Below are 15,000 nucleotides of genomic sequence, written 5' to 3' on the forward strand. Positions count from 1 at the left end.
CTTCCTCTTCCTCTTCATCATCATCACTATAATTTTACTACTATCATTACCAATAATGTTGATATCTTAACTAGTATGTGCATGTCAAACTGTGATCACAACCATTCTCCACCCCTCCCTCTATACATACACATACCTATATAATAATATAGTTATTATTACTATTATTAGAAAACATACGGGGGAAAACGGAGCAACAATGCTCGTACATTCCTTTTTATTTATCACCTCCACACCTTAATAAATTCTCCACATATCCAACATTCAATGTGTAGATTAAAGGTAGAAAGGGGTAGGGGGTTAATAGACGAATTTTACCTACAGGAAATTAAAATAACATTGGGATCTTGCCAACATTAGAGTAATATAGTGGAAATATTGAAGATATTAATGAGAATAATATGTGAGTCACCGTCCCAAAACGATATTACATTGGAGCGTATCAGATATTGAATATACACTTATATTTAAAGCGTGAGTAATGAAATCCGATTTTATGGATATGCTCCATTGAAGAATGATGTAGTCTCTAAAACTACTCAGGTCTCTTAATTGTTTTTACTTTAACTCTCTCCTTAACCAGTCAAATGTTCTGGAAAAACTCGTAATTAAAATTTGGCAAGAAAACTCGTCCTTCAAATATTTGTTAAAACCTGGGACTTCGCGAAGTCCTAGTTTTGAGAGTTTTTGTCAAGATGAGGGTCATTTAAAATCGATCAATATTTGAAGGACGAGTTTTCTGGCCAAATTTTTAAATACGAGTTGTTTTTTTTCCAGAGCGCGGCTGTTAACTTGTTAACGACGATTTTCATTATTTTTTTTCCGATATGTCATGCCTACCCGACACAAACGTTGATTTGTGTACACTCAAACTCATAACAATAAGAACATCCTACATAAATTTGTGCTTTTCTTCAAATTTTGTGACGTAAAAAGCAAATCTGTAAAAGAAAAATATTCATTGGATTGTAACGAATGTGATAAGTTGCCAGTCCTGTTATAATCCGGCCAAATAAAAAAACCCCCAAATATTCTTTAATTTGACCACAAAAGTTTAATTGTTAATGATCCAGTAAGAGGACCAGAAAAAGACACCCAGTCACGTCATTGTCACTAACTCTCAACAACGATATCAAAAGATTGCCAAGCATCAAACTCTGCTTAACATCAACCATGGACCTCAACAACATCAGAGGCATGACATCAAACGGATATGAATGGAGATTCCTCTGTACATAATTTGAGAATGCCGCCGCGGCTACAAAGTTTGTCGACTATGCCAGTGAACAGATTTAAATCAGTAAATTAAATTATCACAAACTTGCTAAAAGTCTCAAATCAAAAGCTTAATCTTTTTTTACACGAAACTTTGAGACAAATCCAATTTCATTTAAACCAGTTAAATAGATCGATCGATTAAATTGTAGCGGTTCAAGATCTAAATCAGTTTTGTGGGTTTTTTCTTTGCTGTTTTGATTAATAAATTTGACTGCTCTGCTTTAAATTCATTCGATTTCTCGGATTCTAATTTGTGGTGAAGGTCCCAGACAGAGCTATCTCATCCTAGTGTAGGTCTAACGAAGGCTAAAGTAGGGTTAACTTTTTTTTGCATATAATATCTGTTACATGATCTGACCAATTAAAATTTAGTTAGTTATTGTTACTCCTGGATATTTCACCTTACTCACGTCTAGTGTGATACTATGGATTGTGTATGTTGAATGTATAATTTTCCTGTTGTTTGAACCTGGCACTTCTGGAAATGGAATTCCCTGTTATTTTCTATTTCCCAACATACTCGTAATGAGCTAGCTAGATCGGATTAAAGAATTTTTGTGTCACGTTTAGTTCTATTTGTCCGATATAGAAGGCCGTCATCGTCAAAATAATAATAACAATAATAATATTATTATTAATGATAATGATAATAATAATAATAATAATAATAATAATAATAATAATAATATAATAATAATAATAATAATAATAATAATAACAATAATAATAAATAATAATAATAATAATAATAATAATAATATAATAGTAAATGATGATGATGATAATGATGATGATGATGATGATGATGATGATGATGATGATTATGATGATGATGATGGTGATGCTGATGATAATAATGATAATGTTAACAATAATGTTAACAATAATGATAATAATAATACCATCTCCGCCCCCCCCCCCCCCTTTTCTTGAAAAAAATAATAAAAACCCCAATGAACGTAAAGAAATAAATAACACAAAATATAAAATAATATTTAAAACATGAAATATCAAAACAAAAGGATGCCTTTTCATCTATCACTGTACGTTGCCTGTTATACGTACTAATGTTGCAGCTTTCCTTTTCTTAAAAATATACCTCACTGTATATAGACAGTTACTCGTGCCAAATATGATTCAAAATTGTGTAGTATGTGTAAATTGCATGACCCAAGAATACACATCCGGGTCTAGAGTTTTCCGATTACGTGATATCTCCATCCTCAGACCACGCTCAAATCTCTGGATTGAGTTACAAGAGGAGACACTCTATCGCTGAGCCACCAGCACCATACGACCTGATCTTTACAAGAAATGAAGTGAGAAGAAAATCGTCAGAGGAAAATCTTTGCAAAGATGAAGGTTCGAATCCTAACCGCCACAAAGTTTTGATTCTCTATTGTCCTCTGATACTTTTCTACTCACTTCATTTCTTTTTGTTATGATCAAGATAAGTGTCTGCCCTACTCGCTTTCCTGATCTTATCTTTCAAACTTACCAAAATGACTAGTGCAATATGGAAACAGTGCAGATTTTACATCTATCCTTGGATGGTTTTAATCTGTGGAAATTAAAAGAAAAATATAGAGAACCGTGTGAATATGAGTGTCATCAACTGTTATGGAATGTTTTCGAAAAACTTAAAATGCAAAATCGAAAACTATATAAAGCCAAAAATAGAATAATATGTGACCCACTGCCTTAACACGGTGTTATATCTTCTTTCTCCTCATCGTGCTACTACTACTACAACTACTACTACTACTACTACTACTACTACTACTACTACTACTACTACTACTACTACAACTACTACTACTACTACTACTACTACTACTACTACTACTAAAAAATACTTGAGCTTTTACATAGCGCAATATCCACTATACGTACTCAAAGCGCTCTACAAAGTTACTACAACAACAACAACAACAACAACTACTACTACTACTACTACTACTACTACTACTACTACTACTACTACTACTACTACTACTACTACTACTATTACTCCTACAACTATTACTACTACTGCTACTACTGTTGATGCTGTTGCGACGAGACCTGCCTCCCTCCAGGTCTTTGTCTACCCTATTCCTTTTATATTATTCGCTCTCTCTCTCTCTCTCTCTCTCTCTCTCTCTCTCTCTCTCTCTCTCTCTCTCTCTCTCTCTCTCTCTCTCTCTCTCTCTCTCTTTCTTTCTTTCTTTCTAATTTCTCCATCTGTATCTATCCTATCATTTTATAAGTCAAACATTTCACCACTCTTCTATAATAATCCGTAAACCTTTCTGACAGTCTAATATCATTCTCCATAGGCAGGCTATATTAAGGCTGCCATAACCGCTAAAAATCCCCTGTCCGGCGTTCGCGAAGGACAATAATGCCTCATTCGAGCAGCGTCCTTTTAATGAGTCGTAGCATGACCTAAGCCCATCAAGCTGCGGGACATAATGATGAGTCTTCCCTTCAGTGCTCCGACGAATTCCCAGTGACACGAAATATATCCATGTTTCAGGGCAATGCGGAAGTTGGACGAAAGATAAACCGGAAACGGCTATGAAAGGCGGCTGTGCATGGTATTTGGATAGCATTTCCGGTTAGAGCAAGACACCCTCTAATCACGGTGCAAGGATTTTAGGATGGCTTATTTACTGATCTTGAAAGTCGATTGCTTTGATCTGCGGTAGAAAACAAATCCTGCTCTTGGATCTCTCTAAAGTAAAACTAAAATCTACATTTTAATGCATTTGCCAAAGTTCGTTGACACATTTAGAATTCCGTAGTTATGAAAATATTAATTTCTGTAAATTGTAATAACTTTTATTTTGCGAAATATTTTTTTTAAGTTCACAGATTACGGTTTAACAACAAAATGATGTATACATATTTTATCTTGATTTTTTTAAAAGGAAAAAATGACTGAAAACCATCTGACATTCCTTATATATTCGAATACAAATACCTACAACTGGAAAGTTCAATTTTGTTACACGATACAAAGTTCGAAGATCATGATATACGAGTAATTATGTCGAAACATCGTATTCACACACACACACACACACACACACACACACACACACACATCAAATTGTGTTGTTTACCAGATTTTGTATTTCCTAGGTAATATTTTTTTATATTGAAAGTGTTGTTGAACCTTGAACAGTAAATTAAAAAAAAAATATGAACCCTATCACTTTCGAATTCTACACTCAATCGTCGTCAAACTTGAATGGTCTCCTGGATGGGAAGACACGTTTTGCCAACACCTCGCGTGACGACCGTAGTCCAGGCAGAGTTAAGTTTGTGTTATCTTCAAATAATGCGATTGATCAAATCATGGTCAAGTGACTCGCCTCCGGATTGGGAAATTTTCGAGATGCAGTCATCTTATGAGACTTAATTTAACATATCATACTTATAAAACATACTGAACGGAACAGGCTTTTGAAATTTAGTTTAATATTACATACGTTTAGCACAGACTGGACTTGGAGAATAAATTCAGCAATACATACGCTTAATACATTGAACAGAATCTGTAAATTCAATTTAAGAAAAAATAAATAGACTCGAGTTTTTATTTTTTAGGATTATATTGTTCACCATTTGTTTTATTCATCCTTATGATAAAAAGATATTTCTTTGAGTGATAAGAACCACTTTATAAAGATCACTTTAAAAACAGCGCTGCTGATTACATGTTAGGAGTGCTCCTGCCCTGATGATCTACATAGGTTATCAAATATAATATGAGGCTGGTGATAAAGCAGTCGAAAAAAACTAGAGCATTTATATAGCGCAATATCCACGTAACGTGATACAACGTGTCCTCAGCCAAAAGCAACATTTAACATGTGGCACGAGACATGACGATTATTACGCGATATTACATTCTTTCCAACAGAGACAACGCTGTTAACGCCAGTTACTCATTTTACATAGGCGTATGGTGAGAGAATGTGAGTAAAGAGCCTTTTCCAATGACTCTATTATGCGCCGCTCAGAGCAGAACTCGAACCCTTGACCTTCCGATTCGAAAGCGAGAGTCATAACGCTAGACCACATAGCCGCAGTAATTTGAGGAAGACTGTTGTTTTTTTTATGTAGTTTTGTCATAGATGCTTCAATCTGAGTTGTCTGACAATGCATTCCCTACATCTCGTCATATAGTTACTCACCACCAGAAAGATAATTACAAAAACATTATATGTATATTTCGACCCATTGGGGTCATAGCTCAGTTGGTAGAGCACCCGCTTAAAAAACAAAGGGACCGTGATCGATACAGGGTGAAGACCAGATTTCTATTGACTTCCAGCAGTGATTGTGTCGGCTAGAACTGGCGAAAGATACTTTGCTATATCTAGACTAGCGACCTATCCAAAGGTAGAAACCAGTTGCTATTGCCCGATTTACACTATTTATATATATATATATATATATATATATATATATATATATATATATATATATATAATATGATTGAGGGGTGTTAGCTGGAACCACGTAGAGCGCTCGACAGTTTATTGGAGCGAATTATTAATTTATTATTTTCACCTCGTTTTTTTACTCATTCTCCAACAATGTTGTTTTAAAAAATATCGCTTTTAGGACCTTCGCCACGAAATAAGCAAAAAACTGTCATCTAGTTTCATATCATAGCAAAAATAGTATCTAAAAGGTTAAAAAATAGTGGATAGAATATCTACTCTGTCCACACATTTTCTCACTGTACTCGGGTGTAAAATAAGTACCTGGTCGTTAACAGCGTTGTCTTTGTCTGACAAAAATTGTAATATCGCCTAACAGGCGTCAGTCACGTCATACACGTTAAATGCTGCTGTTGGCTAGGGACCCCTTGTAAAGCGCTTTGAGCACTCACGATATAAAGATAGCTCAAGTTTGTTGTAATCTTTTTTTTTTGGTGTCAATCAGCAAGTAACTAGTGGCAGATACAATTTTAAAAAAACAAAACAGTAGATGAGACATGCTGGGGGAAATAAGACAGTAGGATTAGAGAGAAGGTAAAGAATTGTGAGTCTGTAGTTTGCTTGGAATAGAAACAGACCAACAATAGGATGGATTATAAACAAACAAATAAAGAGTTATTGTATCCGAATTAAATAAAGTAACTTGCCTTGAGGGCAATCTAGTAATTTAGGCAAATGTTGAAACTATTCTTCGATTGCTGGGTGGTGAATCTATGTATAGTAGTGTTTAGCAGCATACTGCAAATGGCAGATACACTTGTTTAAAAACAGTGGATAAGACACAAAATAAGACAGCGGGATTAGAGAGACGGTAAAAAGGGTAGTTCTGTAGCTAGCTTGAAATAGAAACAAATCAACTTTGATTGGTTGGGCAGTTAGATAAGAAGGCTTATAAACAAATGGATAAAATTTGTTATATCCGAATTAAACAGAGTAATTTACCTAGACGTCAATCTAGGCAAATGTTGGCGACTATTCTCGCCATTGCTGCGGTGGTGAATCGATAGTAGTGTAAATAAGCATGTTGCAAATGGCAGAGTCTATTTTTAAGACAGTAGATAAGACATGCAGACACACAATACGACAGTAGGATTAGAGAAGAGGGAAACAATGGTGTATCTGTTGTTAACTTGAAATAGAAACAAATCTGTCACGAAGGGTTGGACATTTAGATAGGAATGATTATAAACAAATAGATCAAATGCATTGTAATCCGAATTAAACGAAGTAAATTACTTAGAGAGCCAAATTTGGATTGAAAGAATTGACGGTGTTTAACCAGTTAACTGTTGTATTCTGGAAAGACATGCATTAAAAATGGCAAGGAAACCCGTCCTTCAAATATCGATCGATGAAAAGAAGAGACATTGTTGTAATTAGAAAGATGATATTATGAATGTGTATGAATATTAATAGACGGTGGAGATATTGAGGACTTTTACCAAAAGGAATGACAATTTAAAGAAAGATGCTTTAATATTCTAGTTTATTTAGAAACAAGATCTCCTCTCACGATATACAAAATAATGCACTGTGCTCTTTACACAATTTGCACTACTCGACACGGCTATTTATTAACAGTCAACGTGTCAATCGGACAATGCAAGCGTCCTCATGCACAAATGACGCTCATTGGGTGAGCTGTACTGTTTGGAATAGAAATGTGATTCCATTTGGTCTGCTGTGGGAATGAATGAAAAATGAATTATAAAGCGTAAATTGAGCATGATGGAAATGCGTCTTATTATAAAAGTAAAGAACTGAACAAGTGTGTTTTAAAGGTGCCAGACAAATCAAGAAAGAAATAAACAAGAAAAAAATATCCTAAAAATATACACTAGCTCAGTTCTTTATCTTACACCGGTGCCTGCTCCTTAATTTCTTATTACAACATTCAACATCTTGTAATTAATAATTTATGTGTGAGATGTGTGTTTAACCAGTTAATTATAATACTCTAGAAAGACAGGTATTTAAACATTTGAGCCCCACCAACCACACTTTCCCTCGGCCAAATCATTTGGTGATACTTCCTATAACTATAGGTCCTTATAATGACCTGAGTTAATTACGTCCCCGTGCGAATTACAGTTACTCTGACATTTGAATGAGAAATATTACTTCACCAATCGATACTTATTACAACGGTATATGAATCGATTTTGAGTAAATAGAACGTGTAATTTTGTCATGATGAAAGTGTCAATTGCTCTATTTTTTCTTTGGTGTTACACATGTGTAAATGAGAGTACGGAGACTATTATCAGAGTAACCAATTCATTCGCTAACACATGGGAGTCGTGCAGCATAATATGGAATTATTTTGTAAGCCCACACACTCGTGTCTTGATAAAAGAAGAAATATCATGAAAAATATCGGTATCGCTCGATTCCACGCTGATAACGGTATTATTCGATTCCAAGTTTATAATCGATTATGTGAATCTTTCCAACCATAAACCGGCAGTAAACCAAAAGAGCCGAAAAAGGTTTGTGTTTGTAGATAATATTTTTTTTTAACCCGCTTAAATTGACTATCATGGGTTTTAGTCATACTCCTCTTCATTTAGACATGTCTTTAAAAAATCGGTTGCTATATCTTCAGTGCTTTGACAGCCTATTCAAACAACGCGATTTCATTGTCACAAATCGTTCCATCATTGTATATATATAAACCGGGCTCAAAACAAAATGCGGTACAGAAATATTATACTATTGCTAAACCGTTGTATTTCCCCCCACCAGTATCCATAGCAAAGGTTCACTGGAGGGACATCCAGCCTTGATCTAAGCAGTGGCGGTTCTAGCCTATTTACAGTGGTTGGGCAAAGATGATCCGGTCATATATATATATATATATATATATATATATATATATATATATATATATATATATATATATATATAATATATATATATATATAATATATATATATATATATATATTATTTATTTATTTATTTATTTTTTTTAATTATAATTCTTTTTTCACCTTTAAAAAAATATTTCAACCACAAATAATCACATTCACAATGAAATGACAATACCAGTAGATTTTAATTATTCCAAACGTAATCAAAAAATAATCACGAAAGAGAATACAACTAAAAACTAAAGCGACGAGACATAATGCGACAACACCTTGACAATAGAAGTCCATTTCGTTCACTCGAAAAATTAAAGAGATGCTTTAATCCCTCAACGGCGAGATTAATATTTCTGTTACATTACTGGTTTTCATTAGTATGTAGTAACCTTAAAGTTTTCATCGAGAAGCAACAACAGCGATATGACTCGAGTTTCATTCAGAGCTGAAATTGCATCATTTTTACTGCTGTCTTGGTGGTTAGAATGATTGTGCCGGTGGTGGTAGTGGTTGGAATAGTGGTAGCGGTGGTGGTGGTGGTGGAGGAGGAGGAGGAAGACGAGGCGGTGAGGGAGGATGTAATTATGATAGTGGTTTTGGTGGTGCTGTTGGTTAGAATGATAGTTGTGGAGACGATTGTTGTACTTGTTGTTAATATTGTTGTTGTTGTTGTTGTTGTTGTTGTTGTTGTTGTTGTTGTTGTTGTTGTTAATGATGATGATGATGATGATGATGATGATGATGATGATGATGATGATGATGACAACCACGATGTCGTCGACAATGATGGTTACCACCATACGATATTACAAAGTTTATTTAATCTTAGGCTTTCGCCAATAATTCACACAATACAATTAAGACAAAAGAATGTTATCAATCTCTCCTCATGCATTCGTTATACTATCACAATAACGACCGTGTTATCTTTACTCCTTCCCAATGCTATCTATACAAGAGTGCTATGCTCCTTCCCCAACCAACCCCTAGCTTCCCGCCTCTTCGTCGCGAACTATCTTATGTATGTATTAGCTTCAGGACGGGCAAGTACGGAATCTGCCCACCCTTCCTTTAAACGTCTTTATTTCCTCTATAACTTAGAATTCAACTCTCTCCTTACTCAGAAGAGTATTTCTCGTATACTAATTCAATTGTTGAGAAAACCAAAATGGTGGTTGTATTAATATTTATTTAGTCGTGACTTTTGAATAAAATGTTTTGTTTTATTAGAGGAAATACAATAGAAAATTACATTGTTTTGCAAAATTATTTAGTCTGGCAATAAAAATACAGCGGTAATTACTTTAAGAATAATAAAAAAAAGAACTAACAAATTAATTTGTTAAAAAACAAAAACAAAAAAACAACAAAAAAACAATAAGAAAACAATTTAAATAAATGAGTTTTGAGAAGTACTTAAAGAAAACGAGAAAAAAAAAAGAAATAATTTAAATGGATAAACAAATATATAAAAACAACACAAATTAATACTAAATTGATATAATATTAGTAAGTTAATAAATTTAATTCAATACTGGAACCTTCCCAAAGTCATTACATCAATGGTACCAGCACAAGTAAGGCAATAAATAAGAAAAAGTTCGTTTGCCAAAAGCTCTATTCAGTGTTCACTGGTTATTAAGGTGGGCTCATTTGAATTAGCCGACCTAGTACTAGAGAGGCCAGACAGCAAAAATCGGAGTTAGTTCACCGTCAGGCGACGTGACGATGAGATGACGATGTGGGCGGAGTGGAGTGGTTGGGGAGGGGAGGGGGGGGGGGGGTTGATAAAAAGAACAGGAGCGTATCCTGGTTTATGCATTACGGGGTGCATGGTCATTCGCAATCTATCAAAAATACACACAAATTGATTTCAGTACGAAGTATCAAGTTTAAGTAGTAACTTTTGAAATTATCTAATTTAGATTAGATTATTTCGGACCTGGTAATACAGCTTATAACTTGAAAAAAACAGGCTGGTATTTGCCCACCCTGCCCATTATTACCAGCCGTCCCTGGATCTAAGTGAGTCTACAGTCATCGGCAAGTCGTAATTTGTACGATTATGTCACCTCGTCATAGCCTGCACATGTGTCATGCAAGGTTAATTATAATAATGGTAATAATAATAGTGTAAGTACGGATAAGGCTGCTCCGTATTACTGGCAAAGTGTCAGATTTTATCTAGTAGGGAAACGAGTCTAAAATGAGAATCAGCTATGTTACAAACTGTTCATATTTCTTATTTGAGATGGGAAATGTCGAATAACTCAAAACAATGACGACAATTTGGCATTTAGATATAAGTAAGGTTTTGAAGTGAACGCCGTTGTTGAAAGTGATACTATTAGCTAATAATTACTTACCTATATTGCATGACCTCAAAGAACAAGCTTATGTTTTACGATTTTGTCATAAATATCTTTTTATTCATCTTTTTTCTTTAAATACACCCGAGAGAAAGAGAAAGAGAAAGAGAGAGAGAGAGAGAGAGAGAGAGAGAGAGAGAGAGAGAGAGAGACAGACAGACAGACAGACAGACAGACACTAAATTTCAGTTCCAAATTTCACATTAATTATAAGACCGTATTTTAAGGGTGCTTAAAGTGAATCAGGAGTTATGGGGAATATTTCCAAATAAATATCGGCTAAAAATAAACTGGTAGAATTCATTTTACATCTGAGTGCGATGAGAGAGAATATGTGTAAAGAGCATTTTCCAAGGAATCAACTATGCGCCGCTCAGTGAGGATCTTTCGATCCAAAGGCGAGTGTCAGACCTCTAGATCACAGAGCCACACTATAACGTCGACTACAACGACACTTTAAAAATCTGCAAATTAATTTTATTATCAAATTCATCCCGACATATAACCGCTTTGAAATGGATGGCCACATAAAATAATATTGTTTCTTTCATCCCCTCTAGTTGGCGGAATGGTTTTGGTTATGTTAAGGTCAATATTTCGAATCATTATGAACTATTCACCCTGCATTTTCAAAGAGACCAAATGACAAGGGGCTTATAGCAAACCATACCTCTTAGCCACGCGTCTCCATATCAATCATCGTCGAAATCATCACGACATTTAAATACTGTTTTTAGGCGCCAGATCACACATAGATCAAGGCTATTTCTTTAACTCCATTAAAATGAATGGAAACAGTCTTGGCGAATTTTGACCGAATTGGGTTCGACCTTTCCTGAAATAGATTTGGTGACAAACTTCCTGCTTGCGTGATTTTGAACACTAATTCACTTGTTAAGATCTCGTCTTGTATTCCTAGTATGCAGGCTTCGAGAACAAAATGCTTATTGCCTGGTCGCTTTACTTTTATGTGCGGCTATGTGGTCTTGTGATATGACACTCGCTTTCGGATGGGGATCGGAAGGTCCTGGGTTCGAGCCTTCGTTCGGCGCATAGTTGACTCCTTGGAAAAGGCTCTTTACTCACATTCTCTCACCGTACTCAAGTGTTAAATGAGTACATGGCGATTCACAGCGTGTTCCCTGTCGGAAAAAAATAGTAATATCGCCTAACAGGCATCATGTCTCGTTCTACATGCTACGTTTTGCTGTCATACTAGAATAAGACCACATAGCCGCACATTAAAATAATGCAGGAGGAAAAGGGTGATCTCATTCAATCATACAAGTCAGTTCACAACATTAAAACATTAGACTAGTTATTCTTATCTGATATTGTAAATTGTTATAGATAACTTGATTATAAACATATTTTTTTATTTCATTTCATTATCAAATCTAACAGCCTATATCCAGGTATTCATTCATATCGGAATCGAGTGGTATAATGTGTGTTCTGTGTCAAGAACACAATTTCAGGACCCGGAATTTCCACGATCACTGTCACCCATCCGGCTAATGACGGTGCTTAACATTGTTTGACTATAGTGAGAAATCGAGACACCGTATTACTGAGCTACTAGAACTACAAATATAAGGTTCTTGCATTCTCGCATTTTGAAATATTGAAAGTGTTTCCAAATCTCTAGCAAGAGTTACAAGAAATCTCTTATTATACTACTACTCCGACGATTTGGAATTAGTTTATGTGATTGAAGGACATTTTAAAAAATATTTTAATGCCGTTACTTGTCGTCAGACTTACTTTAGTGTCATGAAATGTTTGACAATTTGACGTTACAAATTGCTTTTGATATCTTAAAATGATTCCCATTACTATTTTTGGAAAGTGGTGGAATGATGGTAATCAAAGACGTCACGGTTAATCCAAGCAGGAGAAAACTGGATTAAGTCCAAAGCTCTCAACTACTATTTCTACAGTTTGCGACTAAAATTGAAAAAAAAATAGAATTGTCTAATAGCACTTTCTAATAGCACCTGAACGTTTTAACGGACTGCACAAAAGTTATGGCATACCTAGTAAGGAGGAAATATTATGTTGAAACAAGTTTCATAATTTTGACAAATGTGAGTGACCGAATGTTTTATGTTATATATGCCTATAAAGTGAATTGGAAAGACATATTGGCCATCAATGGCTCTACGACGAAGGGATTGTAAAATACAATGCAGTAATTGAAAGGTCTAATATTCCCCCTTTCAATTGCATATTATAGGGTCATTAAAGGGTTTGTTGAGAGAATTCAACTAATGAGAAAGGAAGTACGTTTCAAAAAAATGAAATTTTGTTGCAATCAAAACTAAAATTTTATTCCAGTTTAAAGAAGTATTGAAGTGCATGCAAGGGCATTTTTTCTCGCATAGGCCCGTTATACATGAAAACTGAACGAGGATTTTAAAGCAAATTTTAACCCAAAAAAAAGTGTCAGTTCTTTAAATATTGCGCTAAGTACTGGACTAAAAGCCCTTTAAATGGCTATTAAAAACCCCGAGTATAACATCATAGATTTGAAGTAATTCATGAAACGAATGTTTTAATTGCGATTGTCTAAGACACAGAGTCATGAATTCAAGACAATTACTACAAGCGACGGCATTACAAGTTCTCTTGCGAATTCAAAATTATATCAAATTTAGTCTAAAATCTATATCTACATATAACAAAATACAAAATGTTGAAAAATAGCAATAGATCTTGAAAAAAAATAACCAGAGTGAATCTCTTTTTTTTTTTTTTTTGTCTCCAACTTGTCTTGTACATTTTGCAAATTTTGAGATGTTGCTTGTTTCAATTAACTCTCAGCTATCTTGTTTCTGGATACATAAGTTGGTTGATTCATATTTTCTCTTTTACTCAACATACTCCAAACGGGCTACAACGGCGTTTTGATCTTTCTAGGATTCTTGGCATCAAAAATTCAGTTGTATTTCTCTAAGGAATCCAAAGTAAAGAATATATTTCCCAAAGGAAATGATATCAAGACCGCAGCAAATGCAATCAATTGATTCGTCCTCAGAACTAAGAGTTCTTCCATAACTAGGTAATTCGGAGTTACCCATTATAAGAACCGATGTCCTGTAAAAATTTGAACTGACTACAACTGAAGTGTCAGGACCCAAATATTACTATTCAGTTCAATAGTAAGCAATAGAGAGGGGAAGGGATGAGGACAAAAGTAACTAAAATAAATGAAGTCAAAATAAATTGGAAGGAATAAAGAATAATAAACTACACAACCATGCGTTTTATATGATATCGGATTTAAAGAAAATGGACTAACGTTATATTAAAAAAAACATTGAGATTTTATATTGCGAAATATCCACTTGATGTGCTCAAAGCACTTTACAATGGATCCCAATTCAACAGTAACACTTAACATGTAGGACCAGACATGTCGCCAGGCCAGTAAAGTGCAATTAAAATTTTGTTGGTCAGTTACTCATTTGACACCTGTGAGTAAAATGAGAGAATGCGAGTAAAGAGCTATATCCAAGAACTAAACTTTGCTCCACGAAGTGCGGGACAAGAACAAGGTAGATATCGGTTCAAAGGCGACTGTCACATCACAAGACAACAAACCCGTAATTAAAAAAACAACATTTTAGTATAATAGCAGTACGTAATGAGTGTTTTTTTTATGACATACGCAGTCGTATATTGAAAGTAAGATTGTTTTTGTCAAGAGTGTACTAAGATCATAAATTAAAGTTTTGTTTCATAATCAATTCACTTGATATCAAGGGAAGCAAATTTTCTTTAAAGTAACTACTTAAACGTCCGGAGCAAAGAAGAAAAAAAAGAAAGAAAGAAAAAAAGAGGGAGAATGATCCAAACTGTTTGCTAAAAGGAATTTTAGACAGTTTGACATTTCAATTATCCAATAAAACAACTTTTAAAATAATATGAAATGTATTTTTAAAAACATTTCTATAGGAGGTTCAATTCGGCCACCAGTGTTACTGTAATA

General features: G+C 34.5%; 1 protein-coding gene across 10 annotated transcripts in view; it reads right to left on the reverse strand.

The window, feature by feature from the left end:
• LOC144972894 (somatostatin receptor type 5-like) overlaps positions 1–15,000 on the reverse strand; it is a 179,061-nt gene that overhangs the window by 48,455 nt on the left and 115,606 nt on the right. For all 10 annotated transcript variants that reach the window (XM_078914682.1, XM_078914685.1, XM_078914681.1 and 7 more), the window contains one exon: positions 2,777–2,839. The gene's annotated coding sequence lies outside the window, so the exon portion shown is untranslated. The remainder of the gene's footprint in view (positions 1–2,776; positions 2,840–15,000) is intronic.

The sequence above is a fragment of the Berghia stephanieae genome, chromosome 5 (genome assembly GCF_034508935.2).
Source record: "Berghia stephanieae isolate SIO BIC M18660-M18661 chromosome 5, UCSD_Bste_1.3, whole genome shotgun sequence".
NCBI classification, from domain to species: domain Eukaryota; kingdom Metazoa; phylum Mollusca; class Gastropoda; order Nudibranchia; family Aeolidiidae; genus Berghia; species Berghia stephanieae.